The sequence below is a fragment of the Lepidothrix coronata genome, unplaced genomic scaffold, assembly GCF_001604755.1.
Source record: "Lepidothrix coronata isolate B3197 unplaced genomic scaffold, Lepidothrix_coronata-1.0 Scaffold69, whole genome shotgun sequence".
In the NCBI taxonomy this organism is placed as follows: Eukaryota; Metazoa; Chordata; class Aves; order Passeriformes; family Pipridae; genus Lepidothrix; species Lepidothrix coronata.
In genome coordinates, this window is record NW_016690249.1 from 577,382 (window position 1) to 597,664 (window position 20,283).

Consider the following 20,283-nt stretch of genomic DNA (forward strand, 5'->3'; position numbering starts at 1 on the left):
GAAACAGATAGTGGATTACAACATGAAGATTCAAAAGGGAAAAAAAATCCCACTGCCACCACCCAAAAACCCCCCAAACCAACAACAAAAAACCCCCAAAAAATAAAATACCCCTCAAAAATAAAAAAAAATAACAACAATAGAAAAATCGAGATTTCTGTACTTTCACACTTCTGTCTGCTTTTTTCACTGCTGTGCTGTACTTGGGGCAAGCCCATTCCATCACTGAGGAATCACTCACCAGGATTTGTATTGTTCATATACTGTGGTGCCTAATTATCAGTTTAAAGACTTTTTACTATTTGCTCCCAGTGCAAAATATCAGCTTATTTTCAAAGTCCACAAACACAATATTTGTAGTCTGAGCAACAGTTGGGATGGCAGGCAAGGTCTAAATTTCACTGATGTAAAGCACTATACCCCTGAAATCCACAGTATTAGAGCATTGCCATTTATAATACCCTACTTCAACCCTCTTTCTGCATCCCTTATACTATTTGCTATATCTGTTATCACAGCAGATCACCAGCATCACAGGATGATAACAGCTCAGGAAAGCTGCAAACAGGAAAAATAGCCAGAATTATAAAAAATATGAAGTGGGTAAAAGAGCCAGCCAGGCCCGTTATTCAAGTCGTATAATTCCCTAGAAAATAATTCTCCCAGGACTTCGTTAAACCAGTCAAATAGTGCAGGTGCTGCCCTGCTTTCAGTTTTAAATCACAATCCATTTGGAAACCAGGCAAGACTGGACATCTGACTGTGCAAATTTTTATTTTAGTTTTTTAAGTGGAGTGTGCACGAGAATGATTTTTAGGCTGCAAAAGACAGCCTTATCCTTCGGCCTCCTCTAGTTCTGACTTACTGATTCAACTAACATTCTCTGGAGAAGCCTGACACATTTTTACAAAAGCATAAGATGTCAGGCTTTATACCTACATCAGATTTCACAATGTTTATTCCTTCTATCTGAATAGGCACTATTAAAAAAACCCCAAACAAACCACAAGCAAACTGGAATTGTAACAATAACTTGGCCTTTTTATTATGGTTGTCTTTATGTAAGTCACAAATACTTCCAGTTTGAAGTTAATGGAAATATGTATTTTGCAATTAATGCTCTCAGGATTTAAGTAATCTATTTCTAAATTATCTCAATAAAATCCTAGAGATTTAGAGCCCATTAACTGACTGGTCAAAATTTTACAAAAAAATCCTGAGTATTCTCCAGAAGCAAACAACTATATAGAACAACTGTCTTACCAACTAACCTCTTCAAAAATTACCTTTACTATACCACAATTGCTTATTTTGTTTGCAATCCCCTATGCAATTTTCTCAACCAAAAGCAAAGGTCAAAGGAGCACCCTTAGATGAATGACACCTCTGTTCCTTTGCTGGACTCTGGTGTCCCAAAATGGCTGGGATGCAAATCTCAGTTCTGTGCCTAACAACTTTCTACACCAGAATGGGCATATTCACACTGAGACCTATCTCCCCATTGAATCGATGGTTAATTTCTACCATGTAGTTTAAACCAACTGCAAGTGAAAAACCGTCCACCCATATTTCCACTTGATTAAAGGCCACCAGGTACTGGCTGCTGCTTCTTCTCCTCCCAGAAGGCTCAAAATTTTGCTGCCTCCTGGCAGCACAGAAATGCCTCAGGATATCCCTTCCTTATCCCTCTGCAGTGTGGAAAGGGAGGGTATGGAAAAAACTCTGACAGCTATGGTGAAGACTTCATGTGACCCTGAATTCAGGTAGTCCTTTCCTGGTCACTCAGATTTGACCTTGCAAGGCAACACATAACACAAACTGATCAGTAACACTGAACAACAGTATGGTCATCAACCTCGATTTCAGGATTAATTTTAAAATGTCACAAGATTTCCAAAGCCTGTTCTCCATGGTCAATGGCACCTGAGTACCTATGCTTGCTAGGAAAGGTCCCATGATACCCAAACTCCTCTGCCTTATTCAAATGCCAGGGTTGTGAACAGGATGTCTGAGCAGTCAGGGCTGGATCAACACAAGCCCCAGGAAAGGGAGACTAGACAGTGGTTAAATCCATTCCTTAAAACCACATCATAACATTAATTAAACATTAGTTCTTAGTTCCCAGTCCAGTAGTCTTCATAGGAATTACAGTATCAGGCTGATGATTCCTAACTGTTCTCAAAGCAGACCCTAGCTTGAGTGGAAGAATAAAAAATAGAAGAAACTAATAAAAAACATAATGAGAATAAACAGCTAGCGAACAGCACTAGAAGGGAAAAGTGTTATTCCCCATCTTCCCATAAGCGTGACCCAGCTCATTAGATACAATCTCTGCTTTAATATTAAAGCCATACAGCAAACAAGTGAAGCAGTACTAGCAACATGTATTGACTTTACAGTAGCCATGTTAATTATACTGATATCTGAGGGCTGCACTGCCTTCAGACACCAAACCCCAATACGATTCTAGTCCAAGTTTATGAGACAGTAATCCTGTTAAGACTCTTTGTCTTTTGAAAATGCAAACAAATGAAAATGTTGTCAAAAAATAGCACCTGTCAGCTCAAAGTCAGGAAACAAAATCTACCAGATATGGACAGGGCACAGCAATTAGCCTGGGGCAGTTTTCTTCTAAAGCTGCAGCCACACTGTCACCGCATGCCAATTACCCAATACACCTATTTTTGGTGCCAAAAAAAAAAAAAACAAAAACAAGCAACCCTTTTCCATGTTTTTAAGTGTTCAGCAGAGTGACTGGAAGTTTTATATTCAAAATAAATAATATTATACCTGAATGGTGACTTTGTTCCACTGAACCAAAACCAGGCAATGCCGGGTTTGCAGTAAAACCACCTCTCCATAGATTATTTTTTTGCCTCTGTGATAGCCTTTTGGTTCCATCAAATGAATGCCCTCACAGACAAGATGTCAACCCTGCACCAGGTGATGACGCCATTATCACTGCAAAGGTCACAGGTGACAGTTTTCCTTCCCCACCTCAGGAGCGAGGGTTTTTACATGCAATTCCCTAAAAAAAAATGCACATGCACTCCCCTTGCTGAGTATTTTCACAGTACGGCATTTTTCAAGGATGCAAAATGAAACCCTGCTTAAATCTGAGGAATAAGTGTTTTTGGGAAAATTAACAGGACTGTAAGCTGTGTTTGATATTTGTAGAGTGCTGTGTTTCCATGGCAACTAGGGGGCCACGGGCTTTAATTACCATTGCAACGTTAAGGGTCCCCTCTGTACATCAGGGTGTGAGATGTTGCCACGCGAGCGGACCGGCAGAGGAAATGCCTGTGCTGCCCTCTCTGCCCCACGGCTGCCTACAGAGGTTTAGAGGTTCCAAGCAACCATCACACCAGGAAACGAAGTGATGTACAGAACAGGGATACCAAAGGGAAGCACAAGACTAGTCATCCTTAGGAGAGATGATGGATGATGCCTACCTCCCAAAACCACAACCTCAAACCCAGGGATGCTCGACATCCTTAACAGGAGGAAAGAGAGGGACATGGTGCCCAAAGATAAAACAAATGGTCAGAAGGTTTTGCTCAAACATGCAAAGATCATCTTGCAGCCATCTTCCGTGGCACAAATGGAATGGCTTCTATTTTTGGACTAGGAGATTAAAACAGCTTTATGTTAGTCAAATTGGTCTCGAATGAGATAGGGAAGATGAGCACTGTGACTGTACAGAGGTCCCTGCAATGAAATATCCATTCTTTGTAGCAAATACACAGTTACATCTAATAAATCACCTCAGAATAGAAGAAAAGGAGGTAAGAGTATGAATCTTTAATGAAGATACATCTACAAATTAAATTTTCCATATTCCAACTGAACAAGATTAGTGCTGAAAAGGGAGGAAGTAGGACGCTCAAGCCAAGCCAGATGAGAGCCACTCCTAGTCTGCAGGAAGCATGAACCCCGCTGGAGAAGAATGAACTTGAGCTTGCACCCTCTCCTCTACAGGCACGGCAGCCACTGCTGCCCAACCTAAGTGAAGTATTGCTCACAAGTACTTCCCTCCTCTGCCATCCCACTTCACAAGAGAGGCAGGAGCTATCTTTACAATTTGTGAGAAGATTCCCTTTCTCTAAGTAAATTAAATTTTCTGCTCAGTGGAAAGAAAAGTGCCTCTTTCTGGAGGCTAACCCTATTTGGTGTCAGAAGCCACCACACTGCAGGAATGCCTAAATATGGGACAAGCACCTGGCGACTCAAGATGCACCCAGGTATCTCAACAACTGAGCAGGTTGGCAACTTTTAGGTCTAAGCATATAAAAAGATCTGCAAGAAACCTCCTTCAAGTTTCTAAACCTGTTTCCATTTTTTTGCAGCAGTGAAAAAATAAAAAGTAAAATGAAATGAAAGTGAAAATAATGCACTCTTACCTGTCAGGAGACCCAAAGACAAATTTCCTTCCTAGTGCAAAAATAAGGAAAGCAGTATCTAATTACACCTGCTGTAACAGGTGGGCTTTTATATCCAGTGGAAGGAAAGAGAGTACCCCAAGAGTCAAAAATCCACGATAAGGAGACAATTAGTAAAGCTTTCTTCTCACTGATGGAGCAGAGGAGAAAGGCAAGAAAGAGTAAAACATTTGCTTATCCGCCATGGATATTTTCTGCCGTGCAATCTGTCCACCAGCCCTTGCCATATGTGCCACCCTTTCTGTTCGGAGATATGAAGGCAGCAGAAAGCTGTCCATCAAGATGCTAAACCTTCTGGAAAGCCCTCCCCTGCGCACTTTGCCCTGAAAAGGGGACTTTCATGGATGAACAGAAAACACTTAACTAGATTAAATGTAGCTTGCTCCTGGAGATGCACAGAGAGAATTTGATTAATTCAGATTTTAAGGAGCAGCAGAGATCCAAAGAAACTAAAGGAATCTGAGAGCTATGTTCCCTTTTTCTGCTCTTCTGTATAACCAGCCCCCAGCCCTACGGGTGTGCATGGAGGAAATTCAGGGAGACAGCACTGGGATTAATCGCAAAATAGCTTTGATGACAGAGAGAAGCTGGGGGTGGAGGGGTGTAAAGGATAAAAGAACTTTCTGAATAGTTAAATTGCAGGACTTAACTATTTTCAAGGAGAAATGCCAGCCCATCTCTTCCTTCAGGCATATGCCACCTTGCATAACTTGTTACAGCTGGTTTCCCCCATCAACCACAACTTGAACGATGGTGGAAAGCTAATTTCAAAGGTAAACTATGCTGTTACTAAGCAGTTTTTTTGCTTAGCCACATCACGAAAAAAAACAAAGCTACCTCCTACTAAGCTAACAAAAACCCCACAATCTCTCTCAAAACAAGCATTTCTAAGATCTGTGCGAGACAGAGCCAAGAAGACTCGGTTTAGAGACAGCTCAGATAAATGATAAGCCCCACGCTGTCCTTGTCCTGCAGGAAAGGAGGCAGAGTCCTCTGCAGGAGCGAGTGCCCATGGGCTGAAAAGAACACATGAGAACTCATGACCAGAGGAAGAAAGTTGAAAGTACAGGAGAGTAGTGCAGAGGATGGTCTAGACTTGGTCTGAAGCTTGCAGCTTCAGCCTCCAGCCTCAACCTGCCAAACCCCAGCAGCTAAGGAGCATCACTTGGAGAGCTAAGGCAATTGCCTAAACTGCTTTTTTTCTCCCTAATGAAAGAAAACAAATATCATCACATTAGGACTCTCTCTCAGAAAAAGAAGAAAATAAGAGCCTTCTTTAAGCCCACAGTCAAAGGAGCATTTAACTCAGCCTACCTACACACAGGCCAAATTAGCCAGGAGACACGACTTGCCCCTGAGCAGGGATACTGCAGGCAGTGACGGGCTCACCTCCACAACCACCCCTCTTGGTCTGCAGCCCAGCACAACCAGGGATCAGGCAAAGCTGGGCTGGCTCTGGCCACTCCTCGGCAAGCAGGTGGCTCATCCCAAAAGCACTGCCACACCTGAGCAGTCCCTCTTTGTGCCTGGATCCCATGCACTAGCTGTCACTTGAATTAACTCCACGATAAAGGCAAGTTCTTTGATTCTTAATGCTTTAGGGGGAAGGCTGTGTCTCTTCCTATTAAATCTGTTGAAGAAATTTAACTCTGCTGCTGTACATAATTTAATTTCCACCTAATTTCCAGGGAGAACTTTCTTTCTGGTATGTGTAAAAAGCTGGCTGATCCAGCTTTGGGCACACAGAAAAGGCAGAGCGTGACTTGTCCTCATGCTCTTTTATATTTGTACAAAGTACTCCCATACTATTTTTTAGGATGCTTTTCAGAAAATAAAACCTTTGAATTGAGACTTTCTGCTTATGTTGCCTGTCATACCTCAACAGATGTACTCTGTAGAGATATTGAAAATGTATGGCTCCACACATTATCAGAATTTACATAACAAGAACATGTTAGATCTAGAAGTTGTAGTATTAAAATATACAAATATTATCTTAAATTAAAACCATTTAAATACTTTGTATGTAAACAGATATTTACATGCACAGTAGACTAGTGCTTGATCTGGGGCCTCCAGACAGGATTCAGAGAGGGAAGTGGATGTTGAGTTGACTATGTAAAATCAAGTCTGGTTATACATATTTGACAGAGACAAAAAACATGGAGCAAAGCCTGCTTTTTAGTCCCACTATAGGAATCATACATTCTCCACTTCAGCCCTTGTAATTACACAGCCACCAAGAACGAGTGGAGACAACATTTGCTGAATGAAAAAAAAAATCAAATATTTTTCCTAAAACACTTCTCTATCCCCTAACCAAGTTTGCCAGCTGTTTATTTCAAATACTTTCTCCATAAGCTTGTCTAACTGCATGTTAAATACACACACAAACATATATAAATAAAAGTAGAATTTCACCACCTATTACATAGGGAACCTTTTACAGCGCAGCTATTTATCCACCTGAGGTGCAAAGTTTGGCTGCTACAGCATGTCCCTTGAATCCTGTTACTGCTCTCAGGAAGAAACTACTTCAGTGGGAACACTGTTGGAAAACAGTTCTTTAAGATTCAAGTGAAAATGCTGGCAAAGATGCATAGCAGCACACACACAGCAGGCCGAGAGGTCCTGGTATGTATTCTCGCATGAGTGACAGGGGCTAAATATTAAGCAGCAATCTTCCAAGTCACCCTTGCAGAATGAATAATGTGGAGGAGGGAGAGCTGAATTGCTGTTACAGCATTTCTGGCCACTTTCCTTGATGGCCTTGTTCTCTTTGTTTAAGAAAAAATAACATTCCTAAACAAAGGCAGGCAACTGAAAACCATTACCTTCTAAGTGAGTAGTACAAATTAAAATCAAATCAAAGAAAAAAATGACACTAAGGAGAAGTAATGTGGCAGCACCTATGTAAAACATCAAACTGGTAGCCATATGCAGAAATCATATATAACAGATAATATATGTAAAGAACTATAAATCAAGAAATAAACTAGAATAAAATTGCTCAATACAAGAGAGTTAAGTCCTCACAGAAGGCTACAAGCAAACAGGGGGAAAGCTCAGAAGTTTGTTAGGGTGGGGAGGCATCAGTGCTCCCAACTGCTACGCTCATCTAGTGAACAAAAACGGAGTTGTTGAAAAAAAAAAAAGGCCTAGAATTATGAAAGAAAAATGCATTTCAGTTCTTAGATACTTAATCATAAATTTGCAAAACATATACAAGACATTTACTCACGTCACTAGGCAATTCTGATTCACCACATTTTGGGAAGAGAGTGGGAAAGGAGCAATGTGCTAAAGAGCCCCACCAGGTAGGCCGTTCAGATTCCTCACTTTAGGCACCACTCTTCTGTATTCATGGTCAAAATGGTTGCAGCAACAGAGGCCAACAGAGGCATGCTACATTGGGAAGGAGCCAACCTTTTCCTCCTCCTCCTCCCTGTCCAATCTCTTTTCAACATGCTGAAATTTTGCATTTGAGATTCTGTGGGGGATGATACAATTTTCACTTCCTAATTTATTCTATGCATTCAACCCCTAAGAGCTAGCTTTTAAAATACCAGTCTTGCTTTGAAGGATAGTACTTCATCAGCAGTGCTTTTGAAAAAAGGTCTTTAAGAGGCAGACAACTCACCCTCTGGAGTACCCATCTTCTTTGCACTCCTTAACCACAACACCCATTTTCTCAAATGAAGCACTTCTCAACAAGTTGGGTTAGGTTCATAGACATAAAAAATTCAATTTCTCTTTTATTTCTGCACTTCTTTTTTTACTCCCAACCTATGCTAAACACTTTCACATGTTTTATGCCAGATACTTAGATGAAACATTTTTCAAGCTTTATAAACATTTTTTTTTTAATTGCCATATTGTCCAAGAGCCAGAAACCATCAGAGACAACAATCCTGCTGCACTGGGAGCTGTGTAAATGAACCCAAAGTATTATGGTGTCTCCAAGATAAGGACTCACATTCCCATGGGATATATTTCTTTTTCACAAAAAAAAGGCGCAGTGCTGTGCAAAGAGACTACGAGATGCCAGAAATGCCACACGAACACCAGTGCTGCTGTAGACACCTGCCTACCCTTCGTACAGAAGCAGCAGCAGCTGTGTTGGTAGGGCCAGGTTAGCTCCATGCAATGGAGTATTTGGAAATAGCATACTTCCAAGTTTCTCTGCTCCTATCAGCAACAGGGATTCAAGAAATTACTCAGAAGTTCACCTGCGAAGTCCCTGTTCATAAACTCCAGATCCTGTAAGAAGCAGCTCAAACTTACCATCAAGTTCAGAGCAATCTAATGGCTCACAAGAACAGGGTTTAGTGGGTTTAAAGACAATGCCACAAGTCATCTTCACTTGGCAGAGTCGCTAAAAAGCTAAGGAACACCCAGAAAAGAAGTGCACACTTAATCCTGAGAAGGGTCCCTTCTGTATCAACCCCACAAAAAGCAGTCTGCTCTACAGTTACCAGTTTCCAGCTAGACACAGACACTTGTGTCAGAAAACCAACCTTTTATGCTTCCATAAAGAACTGTTTAATACTGCAATAAAAAACAGTCTTGATTTTCACTGATTTTGACAGTTAAAAAGCTAATAATTTCAATTTAGTGAACCAAGAGGAGGACAGACAGGGTAATTAAAAGCCTTTATCCTGTACTTCATGCAAAAACCAGAAATGCAGACAAGAACATGATGAGAGTCTCATTCAAAGGAGACATTTTACTTTAAAAGCAGCAACTCAACTACAAGCAACACTGTCTCTTAATATCAGTCATATGGGATGAGAACACAGAAACAAGTAATATCCCAGGCAACTAGGCTGCCTCCATGTGTTGAGTGACTATAAATAAAAGACATAGGGAGGATGGAGTCATGAAAAGGCCATCCCAGCTGAAGAATTTTAAGATGGAAAAGGTAAAACCTTTCATGGAACTGAGAAGTTACACTAGAAGGCTTCTGCAATAATATAAATAAAATAATAATAATAATGGCCAGTCTTCGCGAGCGAAGATTTGGGAAAGGTCATTAACCTTTCAAGCCTGCGCAGTGGATTTTTTTTTTTTTTTAGGTGAGACACAGCGTGCGCTGAACTGAGCCCACCCTTTAATCCTGAGGTTCATCTGCCGGGGCCGAGCAAGCTTGGACAGTGGCAGTGAGGTCCCCAGGACGTAGGTTTGTTTAGAGTGACCTTCTCTTAGATGGATTGCCTCACAGGGCTGACGAGCTCCATCTGCCCGGGGGGCTGGGAATCGAACTCGGGTCGCAGCGGTGAGAGTCCTGCACCCTAACCACTAGACCACCAGAGGCCCCGCAATAATATAGCATACTTTGGCTAAAGGGAGTAATTCGCATAATTTCCCTTTGTAAACTTTGAGACTAGAAATTTATGAACTCAGATTTACTGCTTGTCCACACGGACCGGTTTAATTGAACATTAGGTTTCAATAAAGTTAAATTCTGAACTGATACTTATTTTGCTGTTAGAGTATGTTGTGTTGCTTTAGCTTTAGTGAATCCTTATTACTAAATGGAATATAAACCAGAAAGGGTTTACAAAGAGTCTTGGTTTTTTTTCACTGAGTACATGAAAATAAATCACTGTACCTTTCCTATATCCAATAAAAGGTGTTTTCTTTCTGGATGCTAGATTTGGAGAGCAGCACATCTGCTGAGGCACTGGCTGGTTGGAGACCCAAGTTTTCCACTGCCCTCCAGACTCCCTTTAGACTTGCAAATGTAACCGAGGAGATACTCTGGCTTAGAGATTCCCAGTACCAAAAAACTGACAGCCAGAGTATGCAATGAACTAGCTATAAAACCGTATTCCAAATAATTATTGTAAACATTGATACACAGTATGCTTAAGGTAAGAAAATACACCAACTGAACCAGTGAACCTCACCAACCATTTCAAATCTTCAACTAAAAAACCTCCTAACAGCCACACCTGATGCCTCACTTGCTCTCCTGTTTTTTTTTCCTCTCTCCTTCCCCTCCTCAAATCCTGGAAAAACAGCAAAATGTGAAATATTCTTTGGGATAAACATTTCCAGCTGAAAATATTAAGTGCAGTTATTTCAAAATACCTACACACCAAGTCCTGAAAGCAAATAGATTTAATAAATAAAGAAGGAACAAAAGTCTGAATGATGTTCAGTTTCTCATTCTGTTTTTCAAGAGTATATCATCCTCTTCTGATTTTAAAAAAATCTTAATAAAAGGACTTCTGTTACTTAAAGTTTGCATGTGTTGCATAGCACCCAGCAAAACAAGCAACCTTTTTTTGCAAGGTGGTTATGAAGGCTACCTGGAAGTTTACCAAGGTTTCTAGGATGCCCATTGGAAAACCTTATGGATAACTGTACAAACACTACTCCACACGTATCCTAGGAGACCAAAGAGCTTTCGTATTTAAGAGTTTATTTCCCAGCCACCCTCTCAATACACATCTCATGCAATTATAAATAATACAAATAGCTGCGAGAAAGGAGGACACTGGTTTAATTTCAGCCAGAACATATGCTGACCTCTGCTTGTATCTGCATAAATGTTGCATTGTATTTCACTACTTCTTTCTCACCTTCTAACTACAAGAATACTATGTAAGATACCTCATGTAATTCATGAAATGGTGTTTTTAAACTTGAATTTTTACAACCACACAAAGATATATTTTTTTTAATCTTTAAAAATTCACACACATTCATGCAAATCACCATAAAGAGCCTTTGTATTCAGCCTGCTAAAAACAACATATAATTTAGGAAAAACCCTCCAAAAGAGAAATTTAAAAAAAAAAAATTAAACAAAAGCACAAACCAGCTAATTTAAGAGACTCACTTTACACTTCATGTTTGAATAGCCTATGCAACTGAAACAAGCTGAATCAAAAGCAATCCCTTCATTGCTTGTTTGTAATTCTCATCACAAGGTCTAACCTACAGTTAAGCACCCAGCGCCCAGACTCTCAAGAGGAGCTGCCTTAAAATGCTGAGCAGAGCCCCAGAAACACCCTGGTACAATTCCTTGGCAGCCGGCACCCAGGTTCTATTACAAAACCTGCAACACAGACCATGACAGCTCCTTCTCTTCCTCACTTTTTTGGTCTACATTTCTTACCCTTCCATCCCAGTGGAGGTGAGAAGGGAGCACAGCATACCTGCCCAGCATAAAGGAAAAGAATATACTGTTGGCCTCCTGGAGGAGGGGATATCACATCACAGAGAACTTCAAGGAAAAAGGTTGTTGGCATATTGGTATACACAAATTAATTCACCAGTGGGTAATTAAAACAGAACCAGTTCCTCTCATAATCACCAAGCAGCTCTTGGGGTTTGATTTACTTAAAGCAGTAAATTAATCACCTAGCCTCACACGAATATGAGTGAAGTCCTAATAGCTGCGGCTCAGGAAACACTAGCCAGGGCAGAAACCAGGGTAAAGGATCTGCAAGCACTCTCTTACACTGTGTCCTTTTCAAATCCTAAACCTAATATTAAAATTAACTGCAAGCTAAAATGTCGCCAGCAATTCCTCATGAATGCATAATGAAACATTGCTACTACATCTCGCACATCACAGTTTTGTAAGCACACCCGGCGAGTGTGTGTGGGCATCACACATGCAGGAATACTTACAGTAACTCCATGCATATTGTGGCTTCACAACACATACAGGAGGTTTCAAGTCTCTGTCGTGCTCTCCATGTGCTGTATGCTATAAATATTATGTAAAGGAACACAATGTTTGCAAGAAAAACAACAAATTGGATTATATAACATTCTTTTTCTTTCTTCTACTCTTCTATTTAAGAAAATTCTGTTTTTTTGAAAAAAGGAAATGAAAGTGAAATCTTGAAACTGTTCTCAAAACTGCACATACTTTCTGAAAAAAAAAATCTCAATTTCTGTATAGTTTTATAATTCAGTATCTCAACACTGCAGCCGTATTCAGTAAAGAAAGTCAGTTTTACATCCTGAAATTGCTCTACTTTTGTCAATTAAAAAAGGAGGAGAAAAAAGAGTATTGTTTTTCTTTCAAATTAACTAAGATCCTAGCTTTTCAAATACTAGATACACTGCATATTTGCAGACTCACAAACTACAAACTACTATCTTTCACAGCAGCTTTTATAAAGTCCAGTATACTGGATTTCAATAACATCACTTGCAAATTGAATACTTTAGTATTACTTTCCCCTTATATTTGACATAATACAAATGATATACAGGAGCATCTACAGCCACCGAAATGTGATAACCACCATATCCCTCCTGAGACCATCCTCTCCCTTCACTTAGTTCCATGAAGTGGCTGAAAAAAACCCAACCCAAATTTACAAACACCACAGTAAATCAGCAGTAGACAAGTATGCTCCAGTGGTGAGGGCTTCAGTTTGAAGTCTCAGTGGACGCTTCAGAAGATGTCATGGTGGTCTTTATACCACTCTCCACTTGAGAAAATATGACTGCAAAGTAAATAACCCATATGAAAAACTACAAAAATTGTTCTTCTTGACTTTCTTGGCTTGGCATGGTCTTAAACAAACACACTTGGATAAAAAGTATAATGAAGAGGACTGATGTCCTTCTAGTTCATAGGAGAGCTGCATGGCCTAGATGAGACATCAACCTGGGGAGACCACCAGAACAGTTAAATAAATTGTCCACTCAGAAGTGAGGCCCATTCTGCTCCTTCCCACTAGATAAAACCTGTAATGGTATCTCAAAAACAGAGAACACTTGGAAATTTTTCACCTCTGCTGGAGACATTTCCAACAGCACTAAAACAACAATGTCAATGATATTTACGCTAGGTTAGGGGCATTTCCTTTGGGTTTTTACATTTACCTGCAATACACCATTTCAGATAGAGAACCAATATAAACCTATCTTGGCTACAGCATTCCTCTGTCAGGGATGCTGACAGAGGGCTTCCTTTAGCATGCACGTGTCATTAACTAAAATGAAGTCATGGCTAGAAATGGCATTTGCTAAGATACCAAAATTTTTAACATGAGGATCTTAGCTGTATGAACAGCATGTGAAGAGTCACACAGCAAAGGAAGGGAATGTAAACAGAGCCCTTACTCTGGCACATGGAAGCTGCCCCCCAGACCAGCCCTGTTGTCACACGGCTCCCTCTGAAATCCCAAACACCAGTAGTGTTTCTACTACTGTGAAAGCAGAGGAGGACAGCCAACAGGCTGAACCAGAACTCACTATGTGAGCCCCAAAAATGCCTTCAGGAGCCATGTCTTCAAAAGATCTGAGTGGCTAAAGGAAGAATGTTCTCCTCCTGAGTGATCAACCTATTCCCTTCAACAACACTGAGTTTAACACACAGACTACAGTTTTAGTAGCACTTTGCAACAGGAAATTTAACATTTTAAGATTTCATTTCAACTAAGCATGCTACATGATTGCAGTGATCAGCTGAATAATGAGATTTTATGGGAAAGAAAACCTACCACAAAACCTTTTATCATACTAACCTCAAAAAAAACCAAACACCAAACCCAAAAATGTATTTCTGAAGGAAGCGGTAAACAACTTTTACTCTCATTAAAAAGTTGAGAAATGTGCATACCACCACTAAAATATAATTAATACACAGCCTCCAGAAGAGTCCGAAGGAGCAATTTAATTAACCACCCGCTGATTTCATAAATGACAAGAACGCACAAAGGTAATGGCACCTTATAATGGAAAATGTCCTGTTTATTTAGCTGAGCAATTGTGCTGTTCTATGTTGTGCATAAATATGAGGAAACATATTTTGAACTCATGACATTTTAACTTTGTAAGGTGTGACAGAACAACATACTGGCCATGATACAGCCACTGTATACTCCACTTATTTAATGCCTTTACCCAAGAACCTCAAAGTCACTGACAATCATAAAAGTCTTAACCTTTATGAACTCCTCTTTTTCCATGCCCTCTTCAGAAATGTGGAAGAGCTGGAAGGAAAAAAACCCAACATTTTAGTAGTATGCCACTTCAAACAAACTATTGCCTCATGTACGGACTTTGTTTATATCTATAGTTCTCTCACTTTCATAAAAAGGGATCCTCTGTAAGTCCTATGAAATACTTCTGTTGACTATCTTCTAAACTCATTTTGCAACTTCTCACCCTTTTTCTTCACATGAGGAAAGTTTCTTTTCAGCTGCTACATCCTTTATCAAGGCTGAAGAGAAGCAGCTCTTATCAAAGTCGGAAAACAATGTAACAAAATAAATGAAAGGCTCTTCCTTGTTTTTTCATTGGACTTTTCAGGGATAAAGCTGAATTGAATTAATATTCCTTCTTGCATTCATGAAACTCAAAATGCCTTTGTGTTGCAGCACTACAACCATCATAGTCTATTTCACTGAACATGAAACAAAGCAACATCTGAATTTATGAGCTGTTCATCTCCCCATCTAATGGACACACTAGAAGCATCCCAAAAAGATGTGAAGAGGCTGGAGAGGGTCCAGAGAGGGGAAAGGTGATCAAAGGAGTGAAAAGCCTGCCATATCAGAGGCTGAGAGAACTGGGTTTGTTCAGCTTTGAGAAAAGAAGGCTTAGGGGAGACCTTATCACCATGTTCCACTATTTAAAGAGTGGCTACAAAGAAGCTGGAGACTCTATTTCACAAGCAGACACGTGGAAAACACAAGGCGTACAAGTCACCTTTTGGAGATTCCGACTGAACATAAGAGGCACAATCAGCCACTGGAATAATCTCCCCACAGAAGTGGTGGATTCCCCAACTCTAGACACTTTTAAGATTCATCTGGAGGACAGGGTGCTGGACCATCTTATCTAGTTGTACTTTTGCCAATAAAGGTTGGACCAGATGATTCTTGAGGTCCCTCCCAACCTGGTATTCTATGATTTATACTTGCTTTGGGGTATAAATAATTTAAAATGACACACTGAAGAGATTCTTCAAGCATTAAAGTCTCCACTGCAAAGCTGATTGCCAGACTACAAGGCTCTCCTTACAGGATTCAACAACATACCATAAAACGATCCTCAGCAGTGCAACACTGCAGCAGCAGGGCATACAAGGATGGATCTGACTACCTTGTGCACTGGCCTCAGGATCTCTCATCCCACCTGTCCCCCCTATTAGTAGCTGTGGAATGACATTAATGACCTTACATAACAGTGGTTCCCTGCCACCTGCTACAGGAAAAGCATTCCATTTGTACGATCAAGTGCAGATCCCAATAGCATCACTATACAATGTACCTTGCTGAAGTGATTAGTTTGCGTGTACACATTTAAATACACGTTTCTGCAGCTTTGCATCCAACAGTGAAATCTTTACCTAGTGGTATTAACTAGTCATGTTTACTGCTCCTGAGGGTTCCCCATCATTAGGTGTTTATGATATTTACTCAGTCTGTAGCAAACCATTACCAGACATACCCAGCTGTACTAGCTGCCTGTCAGCGATGCCATCAGATATGTAAACATCTTTATAAAATGATGAAACTTCCCATTACTTTTATGCACTATGCACTGTGGTCTACTTACCAATAAGACAAGGAAAGAGGAGCTCTTGAATAAATACCACAAACCTGCCACTAATTATTTTTTTGTAAACTTCTCAGGTTTTTTTAAATCTTTCCAGCTTTCACGTGTGAGCATGTGCATTTAAGTCAGAAACCAGTAGGTCCCAAGTACCACCTGTGTCCCATGCCCCAGCTACAGCACCTTTGGGTTCCTTGTTAATACTCCCTTTGGTGACCTTCCTCAAAGGACTCTTAGGCACCTTACTGCAGGATTGAATATGGAGCTGTCTTCCTACGGTTAATCATGATAACTGCTGCATGTTTCCAAGATGCATTCACCCTGTGAAAATGGCTTAGATTTTCTGCTTCTAAATGTTACAGAAAATATATTGTTTAAATTGTAATATATGATTCAATTGTCTGCAGCTTCCAAAACAAACTGACTTGTTTCTATCGTTTATTATTGCAATAAACTTTATCAGAAATTCTTACCTTCTTTCATGCCACAAATACATTTTGAAAGAAAATCATGCTGCACAACTCTCAGCAAGAACTCCATTTACCCATCATACTCCTCCCTAACAACTGCACTCAAAGTTTCTTGAGTGGTCTTACCTGCACTAAGAGCCCATCCACGGTACACAGATTTCATGTGCTAAGTTAACTAGGTAAGAAGCACTAGAAAAGAGACTGACCACAGCTAGAAAAAAACTTAATCGTACAAATTCTTGTTACAAGTGTTGTGTTCCACTGGGGAAAGCTCTCAAAGATAAACAATTAATTTTAAGTATTACATGGGGGATATAAGTAGTTTATTAATTGCATCTTCCAGATTAATTTCTAATTCCACTAGGTCATGGCACAGTGAAATAATTTAAATCAAGGGATTTAACAGCACTTTGAATTAGTTTAATAATGCTAAAGCTTACTGTATATATTCAAGTATTTATCTCGCAAGAACTACCTTTTTTCACTATTTAGTAAAATTAGTTCAAAAATCAAAGTATTTCATTACCATTGCTGGTAGAGAACCTTATTTAAATTTTACAACGATAATGAAAACAGACAATATCATTTCATGTTTAAATACAACTTAAACCTTTAAACTTAAAAGCACTCAATTAAACAAATCATACTCCTTATCACTACAAAATTAGATTCTTTCAGTGCAGTAATATTGCTCTTCTCTGTTCCTGCCCTCCCTGCCACTGAAGGCTCATGTTTGATTTCTACCACTTAACAGCCCTTCCATTTGCTTCCACTGCACAACATAATTTTGGAAGTGGCAGAGTCGTGCCTTGAGCTTGAATCACTGTCACCAAAAATCTCATCCTTACAAAATTGACTTTGCATTCTCAAAATTAGAAAGATTAGAAAATAAGATATTGCCCAAAGTGTTTTTTAGGTTTCTCTGCATTTAGTTTGACTACTTTAACATCGACAGGTCAGCCTCTGCACAGGACCCGCTTTCATACAACCCACACAGATTCTTCAACCTAGCAGCTCAAACAACATTTGTTATCTTTTACCAAGTACCTGCTACTGATTGCTTGCATTTCCACAGGCTTTCCCATGGCTTCTGGTTGTATGAGCAATCTTCAGGGTGGCTTTCACTAGCACTATCTCATTTCACATTTCAAGAGACCAGGAGAACACAGATGCTCAGTTTCCAGGGCTCAGCTGAAGTAACTTGTAGCTCACAAACCCACACCTTCTTCTGCCATGTCCCTATGTCTCTAGAGACCAGCATGACAGCTAGAGGGTTATTTTTAAAATGTCTTATGTATGTGCACTACCTGCTTTTGATGAAATAAAATCCAGAAAAATTTATTCAAAGACAAATATGCAGACTATCTGCCATAAAACTTTACTGGCAAACAACCTTAAAATTCCTTAAGGACCCTAAAAGTCCTTTGACTCAATTTTCTGAATTGAGAGGAATCCACTCTACTGCTACATTTCCTAAGTAATTTCTTACAGAAGAATTACATTAAAAGTTGAGGGAAAATTTAGTTCTTTCCATGTCAAGGTGTGCACTCCCTTTGTGACTTTTATAAGCTCAAGAATTGCTAAATTCATGTAAACCTCTTAAACAAATAAATAAAGAACAGAGAAAATTTTTCTTCTGGAATTACTTTGCAGTGTAACTAGAATGGTACTTTTCCTTCACTGCAGTATGTTGTGGTACTAACTCAAAAGTTCACATTGTTTTCATTTCTTTACTACCAGCAGCAATCTAGGAAATGCTGCCATCAATAGTAAATCTATATGAAGTCACACTCCTCCGGTGCATTTTATGCATAGCAATCAGTTCATAACACAATCCTGTGTTGTTTAAAATTCAGTTTATTCTTCAATTACTCTGCTAGCCCGACTCTAATTTATTGTATTTTCTGGTACATTTGGTTTTGGATATTATGACATCCTGGCTCACACCATTAGAGAAGAAACATAAAATGGTGAGGCTGTCTAGGGACAGCTGAGAGTAAGATAGCAACAGCCTGGAAAATTAACAATATCACTGTCTCTGTGCTCAGCTAGACCTCTCCTGCATTAACGCTAAAAAAAATTTGGCAGTATTTCTCCAGCGTAGACTTGACATCCAGGAATAGCCTCAGAGGCACCATAAAACCCCAGCTAGTGTGGCAGGCAGCTGGGGCGGTTGGGAGGGCAGCTCAGCTGCAAAAGAAAGGAAACACTGGCCCTGCTGCTGCTTGGAGCCCACCAAAGAAACCAATGTGGTTCTAAATGCCACCAATACTATATATACTGATTTTTTGGCTAATTATTTTTTAGCCTTGCATTTTCTCAGTCCTAGCTACCATTTCTTTCTCCCTGCGCCCAAGGTGGAATGAGACGCAGGAGCCAGAAGCCTTCTCAGGGCATCTTCCTTGAGAACCCCGGCAGAAGGGAGGGCTTTACCTCCCCCTCCAGCTTCGTGACCCGACGCATTAACCTTCAGGGCATGCTGCCAGCCCCACCTGCTTACTCAGGCTTTTGACAACCAGGGAAGCTCTCACTGCACTGATTTGCCCTTCGAAGATACATCCTCTTTCACTTACTCCTCCCTACGACATTTGGCGTTAGAATTGAGTTCAGAGGATGGAGGAGCAGTCCTGATGAGAAAACGCCATACTCTTGTATTCACATCTGACCTTTATCCGTACAACAGATTCTGACAATTTCAAACACGAAAAATGCTCATGTGCCTGCACAGCTTGCTCTGTCCCAAGAAATTCCACGTTGGGTTCTTAAAAAAAAAAAAAAATTATGTTTCCCTTCTTTTTTCTGTTTTTTAGCAAGCCTAAAGACAGCTTACTAAAAAAACACCCAAGAGTGAATGTTTTGCTGGGAGACCCAGGCAGGTACGCTCACGAGAGACTGCCAACATTGGAAAGAATTTGCAGTGGAAGAAACCTGGCTGGACCCAAATCCTCACTCATTATTTTGTCCTCCAGAAAGCAGATTAATTTTCTCCCATAGGATAATAAAGTTTTCCCCGTCTCTAAGTTGTCTTGTAGTTCAGGCAGTATTGCCAGCTCCTTTATAAACCTCATAAACAATAAGGATTTTACTAAAAATGAAGTTGCTGCAACTGTTGCATTAAAAAGACAGTGCCAAAAATTAAATGTAGCAATGTTAAAACATGACTCAGGCTGCAAGCTAATTTATAAAATTAAGAAATGCCACGTTTTAGCTTACCCACTGCCTTCCAGTTTTCCAGTTTCTGTTAGGTTGCTTGATCTCACACTTATGAAACCCCACTGAAAGACAGTTACTGGTGCACGAGAAATAAGGAGTACAGTTTCAGCTTATGAAGACTGATGGAGTCAGAGTGAATCAGATCAGGCCATATTTAGGTGGGATGAAGAACTGGGACAGAGGGGCTCTCCCCTCCTGTTAAGTGCTATCCCAGGCTCCAGTGCAATGAAATACGACCACAGTGAGACACTCTCATTTTGATGTGTGGCTGCTAGGAAACTACCGAACAAATTCTTTGAAACCACATGAAAACTTTGGCTCCAACCATTTTCTCTTCTCAATCCCACATACTCATAAGCATCGTGCCTATGCTTATGTTGCAAATCAGTGCACCTGCTCTGGAGTCCCCCTGCACCCGCTCTCATTACCCTCCGTTTGAAACAAATCCTGAATTGAGATCGGAGACTTGATTTCACCTCCCAGCAGGCAGAAAGTAATCATCAATAATTGATGTCAGTTGGTTTCATTTGGGGCACTGCCTCAGGCATGCAATCGAGAGTTATGGTATGCACCAAGAAAAGGAGGATTTGTATATAAAATGATTTGATAATCTGAAAAAATCCCTT

The 20,283-nt window shown here is 40.1% G+C and overlaps 1 protein-coding gene across 5 annotated transcripts in view; it reads right to left on the reverse strand.

Moving 5' to 3' along the window:
* Window positions 1–20,283, reverse strand: part of LNX2 (ligand of numb-protein X 2) — a 57,373-nt gene that overhangs the window by 28,027 nt on the left and 9,063 nt on the right. The window contains exon 1 of one of the 5 annotated variants that reach the window (XM_017818651.1): window positions 12,084–12,143. The exons of 3 other annotated variants lie outside the window; for them this stretch is intronic. The gene's annotated coding sequence lies outside the window, so the exon portion shown is untranslated. Of the gene's footprint in view, window positions 1–4,400; window positions 4,692–12,083; window positions 12,144–20,283 lie in introns of those variants that run through there. One more of the 5 variants, XM_017818652.1, reaches the window with a different exon arrangement.